The 6,870-nt window shown below is 42.8% G+C and overlaps 1 pseudogene; it reads right to left on the reverse strand.

Moving 5' to 3' along the window:
- Positions 1-3,083: 3,083 nt before the first annotated feature.
- LOC120880694 lies at positions 3,084-3,191 on the reverse strand (annotated as a pseudogene).
- Positions 3,192-6,870: the final 3,679 nt, after the last annotated feature.

Genomic DNA, 6,870 nt, shown 5'->3' on the forward strand with positions numbered 1-6,870 from the left:
AAGAAGAAGAAGAAAAAACAAAAACAAAACCATAAGAATTACTAAAAAACAACAACAACAACCACAAAAAGACTATATACGGTGTTTGCTTTAAAAATAGGGTCTTTTTTTTTTTAAGTAATAGTAGGTTATAAAAATTAAAATTAAAGGAGAAATAGAGGACTTAAAAATTTTAAAAAGTTAAAAAAAAGAAGAAGAAAAAACAATCACACAACAACATCAACAACAACAAAAAAAGGAATGATCATAAAAATAGTAGAGCTATATCTGGCTCTTTCTCTGGTGTTGTGGGCAGTGTGGGGTCACTTCCAAGGCGGTTCCCTCTGTTTAACTTCTGTTTGCTGGTCTCTTCAGTATCTGATTTCCGCCCTGACATGGGGTGGGGGGGACACTTTTTTTTTTTTTTTTTAAGGCTCACTTGTTCAGTCGTGCTGTGGGAAGGGAGGGATGCTGCAAACTAATAACAGTGGCGTGTGCTCGCAGTGTCTCAGCCCCACTGGGCCTGCCCCTGCTCGCGGCGCACACCACTCAGGCTCTACGTTGCTCCGCCGGGAACCATCTGAGGCCGGCCCTAGGATGCATGCACCTCCATGGTCTAAGCCACTCAGGCTCGGCGCTCAGGTAGCCCTCAGAGGCACAGATTCGGTTGGGCCTCCTAGGTCCGAGTAGCTCAGGGGTTTGGCGAGCGCGGTCACTGTGACTTATTTCCTTTCCCATCTCTGCTGCTCAGTTTTCTGGGTGTACCGCTGGAGTCTCTTCTCAGGCAGATGATGACTGTCCAGAACCCCCAGAAGTCTTAGTTAGCAAAGAAGCCTGCTTGCATTTTGGTAGGTAATGTCTCTCTTGGTCTGCGATTGCCCCCTTCCAGCCCTTACGGCTCTGGCCTGTCACCAGAGGGGGATGGTCTGCAGCCAGCTACTTCTGTTCTGTCCTTTGTTCTGTGCGCGGTCCTGGCGGTGTCTTATGTTCGAGCTTTTTGCGTGGTAGCTATCCCACAGTCTGGTTTGCTAGCCCAAGTTAGTTCGCTCTGGTTTTGTGCAGGGCGTTCTGGCCTGATTCTTAAAAGCACTGCAGCTTGCGCCTCCAGTGCCTCCCTGCCCAGCCCCCACTTGCTAGTGGTGGATGCAGGCGTCTGCACTGCTTCTCCACTGGGGGAGTTACTGTTGGGCTTGTAATCTGTTGGTTTTATTTATTTTTCCTTCCTGTTATTTTGCCTTCTGTGCTTCCAAGGCTCACCACAGACTCAGCAGCAAGAGTGTTTCCTGGTATTTGGAAACCTCTCTTCTTAAGATTCCCTTCCCAGGATGGGACTTCCTTCCTGGTACGGAGCTCCCTCTCTACCTCCTTTGTCTCTTTTTTCATCTTTTATATTTTTTCCTACCTGTTTTTGAAGACAATGGTCTGCTTTTCTGGGTGCCTGATGTCCTCTGCCAGCATTCAGAAGTTGTTCTGTGGAATTTACTCAGCATTGAAATGTTCTTTTGATGAATTTGTGAGGGAGAAAGTGGTCTCCCCATCCTATTCCTCCACCATCTTAGGGCCACCTCAAATTTAACAACATTTTAAAAAGAAGACTATTAAAGCAGAAAAGTTGTCATTTAATATAATTTCCTTAAAAAAAAAAGTAAACCACAATAGAAAAATATCATCATTCATGTATTTGTTCCATAAATGTTTCCTGGGGATTAATTAAATCCAGGAATATTTATGGCCCCCTGGGCCTTTCACTGTTTGAGGGTCTCCTGCAGAGGTATAGGTCACCAATTTGCCTTGGGGACAGAAGCTCTGGCAGAAGCAGTCCTGAGAGGCATGGCATGTGGCTTAAGTCCTCATGAAGGAGGTCACCATTATTCCCACTATAGAGCTGCTGAGTGGGCAATACACAAACTCGAGAACCATTATACCATAGAATTTCTGACACTGTTGCAAAAGTTCTAGGCTCCACAACAGACTTCCCAATCCCCTGGGGATCTGGCAAAGAGACTGAGAATCCCCAGGGAATCTGACTTTGAAAGTCAGCAGGATTTAATTACAGAACTTCCACAGGACTGGGGAAACAGAGACTCTTGGAGGGCACTGAGACACAGGGGAAAGGAGCAGTCACCCCATAAGAGATGGAGGCAGACATGCCTATGGGTGTTTGGGAGTTTCCAGTGGAGGTGTGGGTCTACGGTGACCTGCACTGACAGGAGCAGTCCTGAAAGGTGCAGCTCCCTGGAATACATCCTTTTTGAGGAGGTTGCCATGACCCCTAACATCTTTTGGCCTCAGCTAAACTACAGGGAGGAAACACAGCCACACCCATCAATAGAACATTGGATTAAAGATTTACTGAGCATGGCTTTACCCATCAAAACAAGACCCGGTTTTTCTCCACAAGCCTTCCCTCCCTTTAATAAGTGTCCATAAGCTTCTTGTCCTCATCCATCAGAGAATAGACAGAATGAAAGCTGCATCACAGAAAACTAACCAAACTAATCACATTTAGTCTTTCTGATTTTGGTAAAACCATTGTCATGAAATAAGCTTTATAGACATATAATATGATACATTTTTTAATCCAATTATTGAATTGGGTGAATTTAGATGTCAGTAAATATATGGATATGAGAGTTGGACTGTGAAGAAAGCTGAGCACCAAAGAATTGATGCTTTTGAACTGTGGTGTTGGAGAAGACTCCTGAGAGTCCCTTGGACTGCAAGGAGATCCAACCAGTCCATTCTAAAGGAGATCAGCCCTGGGTGTTCTTTGGAAGGAATGACACTAAAGCTGAAGCTCCAATACTTTGGCCCCTGATGCGAACAGTTGACTCATTGGAAAAGACTCTGATGCTGGGAGGGATCGGGGGCAGGAGGAGAAGGGGACGACAGAGGATGAGATGGCTGGATGGCATCACCAACTCGATGGACGTGAGTTTGAGTGAACTCCGGGAGTTGGTGATGAACAGGGAGGCCTGGTGTGCTGCAATTCATGGAGTCGCAAAGAGTCAAACAAGATTGAGCGGCTGAACTGAACTGAAATGACACTTTTGAGAAAGCCTGCTTATATTTACATTGATCTCCTGTGAAAATGGACCAGACCCATGGAATTCCATTCAACAATCAAGATGTTTTATAAACAGCTTTCTACCCAATTAAACTGATAAGAACAGATACTACACTTGATCTTAGCCAAAAGACTGAGAAAACATTTCACAAGATGGTGAAGTAGAAGGATGTGCATTCATCTCCTGTGAGAACTTCAAATTACAACTTGATGCTGAACAACCACTGACAGGAGGATGTTGGATCACACTGGAAAAAAAAAAAAATCCCCTATGTCCAATGGGAAAGGAGAAGCCCCAGAAATATGGTAGGAGAAGCAAAATCATGTTTAGAATCAAACCCCATTCCTGCCAGAGATACTCAGAGGTGCAAAGAAAAGCTTGTGCACACCAGGAGACACCACAGAGACTGAGCCAGACCTGCCTTTGAGTGTTTGAGTATCTCCTGTGGAGGTACAGGTCAGCAGTGGCCTGTCTCAGGGGAAGGGGCTCTGAGTGCCCTGGACCTGGGTGTGGCATAAGCCCTTTTGGAGGAGGTCACCATTAATCCCACCATAGAGACACAGGAACTTACAAAGATGAGGGAAACAGACACTTGAGGGCACAAACGAAAGCCTGTGTGCACCAGGACACAGGAGAAAGGAGCAGTGACCCCACAAGGCACTAATCTAGACTTGCCTGTGAGTATCCAGGAGTCCCTGGTGGAGGCTTTGGTCAGTGGTGGCCTGCTGCAGGGTCAGGGGCACTGAGTCTAACAATGCTTGCACAAGACATTTTGAAGGAGGTCTCCATTATCTTCATTACCTTCCCCATTGTTTGATCTCAGGTCAAATAACAGGAGGGACCATAACCCTACCCATCAACAGAAAATTGGATTAAAGATTGACTGAGCATGGCCCTGCCCATCAGAACAAGACCAAGTCTCTCCCTCGGTCAGTCTCTCCCATCAGAAAGTTTCCATAAGCTTCTTATCCTTATCCCTCAGAGGGCAGACAGAATGAAAACCACAATGGCAGAAAATAAATCAATCTGATCACATGGACCACAGCCTTGTCTAACTCAATGAAACTATGAGCCATGCTATGTAAGTTCACCCAAGATGGATGGGTGATTGTGGAGGGTTCTGACAAAACGTGGTCCATTGGAGAAGGGAATGGAAAATCACTTCACTATTCTTGCCTTGAGAACCCCATGAACACTATGAAAATGCAAAAATATATGACAATGAAAGATGAACTCCCCAGGTCAGTAGGTGCCCAATATACTACTGGAGAAGAGTGGAGAAATAACCCGAAAGAATGAATAGACAGAGCCAAAGCAAAAACAATGTCCAGTAGTGGATGTGACTGGTGATGGAAGTAAAGTCCAATGCTATAAAGAGTAATACTGCAAAGGAACATGGAATGTCAGGTCCATGAATCAAGGTAAACTGGAAGTGGTGAAACAGGAGATGGCAAGAGTGAACATTGACATTTTAGGAGTCAGTAAACTAAAATGGACTGGAATGGGTGAATTTAACTCAGATGACCATTATATCTACCACTGTGGGCAAGAATCCCTTAGAAGAAATGGAGTAGCCATCATAGTCAACAAGAGTCCAAAATGCAGTACTTGGATGCAATCTCAAAAATGACAGGATAATCTCTGTTCATTTCCAAGGCAAATTATTCAATATCACAGTAATCCAAGGCTATACCCCAAACAGTAATGTGGAAGAAACTGAAGTTGAATGGTTCTATGAAGATCTACAAGACATTCTAGAACTAACACCTATAAAAAATGTCTTTTTCATTATAGGGGACTAGAATGCAAAAGTAGGAAGTCAAGAGATTCCTGGTAACATGCAAATTTGGCCTTGGCGTACAAAATGAAACAGGGAAAAGGCTAACAGAGTTTTGCCAAGAGAATGTACTGGTCATAGCAAATACCCTCTTCCAACAATACAAGAGAAGACTCTACACATGGACATGATGAGATGATCAATACCAAAATCAGATTGATTATATTCTTTGCAGCCAAAGATGGAGACCCTCTATACAGTCTGTGAAAACAAGATCAGGAGCTGACTGTGACTCAGATCATGAACTCCTTATTATCAAATTCAGACTTAAATTGAATAAAGTAGGGAAAAAACTAGACCATTCATGTATGACCTAAATAAAATCCATTAAAATTATACAGTGGAAGTGACAAATATATTTAAGGGATTAGATCTGATAGAGTGTCTGAAGAACTGTGGATGGAGGTTCGTGACATTGTACAGGAGGCAGTGATCAAGAACATCCCCAAGAGAAAGAAATGGATAAACCCCAAATGGTTGTCTGAGGGGGCCTTATAAATAGCTGAGAAAAGAAGACAAGCTAAAGGCAAAGGAGAAAAGGATAGATATACCCATTTAAATGCAGAATTACAAAGAAGTGCAAGGAGAGATAAGAAAACCTTCCTCAGTGATCAGTGCAAAGAAATAGAGGAAAACAATAGAATGGGACAGACTAGAGATCACTTGAAGAAAATTAGGGCTACCAAGGGAACATTGCATGCAAAGATGGGCACAATAAAGGACAGAGACTCTATGAACATAACAGAAGAAAAAGATATTAAGGAGAGGAGGCAAGGATATAGAGAAGAACTATTCAAAAACAATTTTATGACCCAGATAACCAAGATGGTATGATCACTCACCCAGAACCAGACGTCCTGGAATGTGAAGTCAAGTGGGCTTAGGAAGCATCACTATGAACAAAGCTAGTGGAGGTGATGGAATTCCAGTTGAACTATTTCAAATACAAAGAGATAATGCTATGAAAGTGGTGCACTCAATATGCCAGAAAATTTAGAAATCTCAGCAGTGGCCACATGGCTAGAAAAGGTCAGTTTTCATTCCAGTCCCTGAGAAAGCCAATGCCAAAGAATGTTCAAACTACCTCACAATCACACACAGGCTAGCAAAGTAATACTCAAAATTATCCAAACCGGAGTTCAACATTACTTGAACCATGCACTTCCAGTTTTCAAGCTGGATTTTGAAAAGGCAAAGGAACCAGAGATCAAGGTGCCAATAAATTTTGGATCACAGAAAAAGCAAAAGAGTTCCAGAAAAACATCTACTTCTGCTTTATTGACTAGCCACAACCTTTTCCTACATGGATCACAATAAACTGATGAAAATTCTTAAAGAGATGGGAATACCAGATCGCCTTACCTGCTTCCTGAGAAATCTGTATGAAAGTTAAGAAGCAGCAGTTATAACTGGACACAGAACAACATACTAGTTCCAAATAGCGAAAAGCGTATATAAAGGCTGTATGTTGTCACCCTGCTTATTTAACTTATATGCAGAACACATACAAAATGCTGGCTGGATGAAGTACAAGCTGAAATCAAGACTGCTGGGAGAAATATTAATAACCTCAGACATGCAGATGACACCACCCTTATGACAGAAAGTGAAGAACTATAGAGCCTCTTGATGAAAGTGAAAGAGGAAAATGAAAAAGCTGGCCTAATACTCAACATACAGAAAACTAAGATCATGGCATCTGGTCCATCACTTCATGGCAAATAGATGGGGAAACAATGGAAACAGTGAGAGACTATTTTCTCAGGTTCCATAATCACTGCAGATGGTAAGTGCAGCCATGAAATTAAAAGATGTTTGCTCTTTGGAAGAAAGGCTATGACCAAATTAGACAACATGTTATAAAACAGAGACATTGCTTTGCCAACAAAGGTCCATCTAGTCAAAGCTATGATTTTTCCAGTAGTCAAGTATGGATGTGAGAGTTGGGCTATAAAGAAAGCTGAGCACCAAAGAATTGATGCTTTT

This window comes from Oryx dammah, unplaced genomic scaffold (assembly GCF_014754425.2).
Source record: "Oryx dammah isolate SB20612 unplaced genomic scaffold, SCBI_Odam_1.1 HiC_scaffold_21, whole genome shotgun sequence".
Classification (NCBI taxonomy): domain Eukaryota; kingdom Metazoa; phylum Chordata; class Mammalia; order Artiodactyla; family Bovidae; genus Oryx; species Oryx dammah.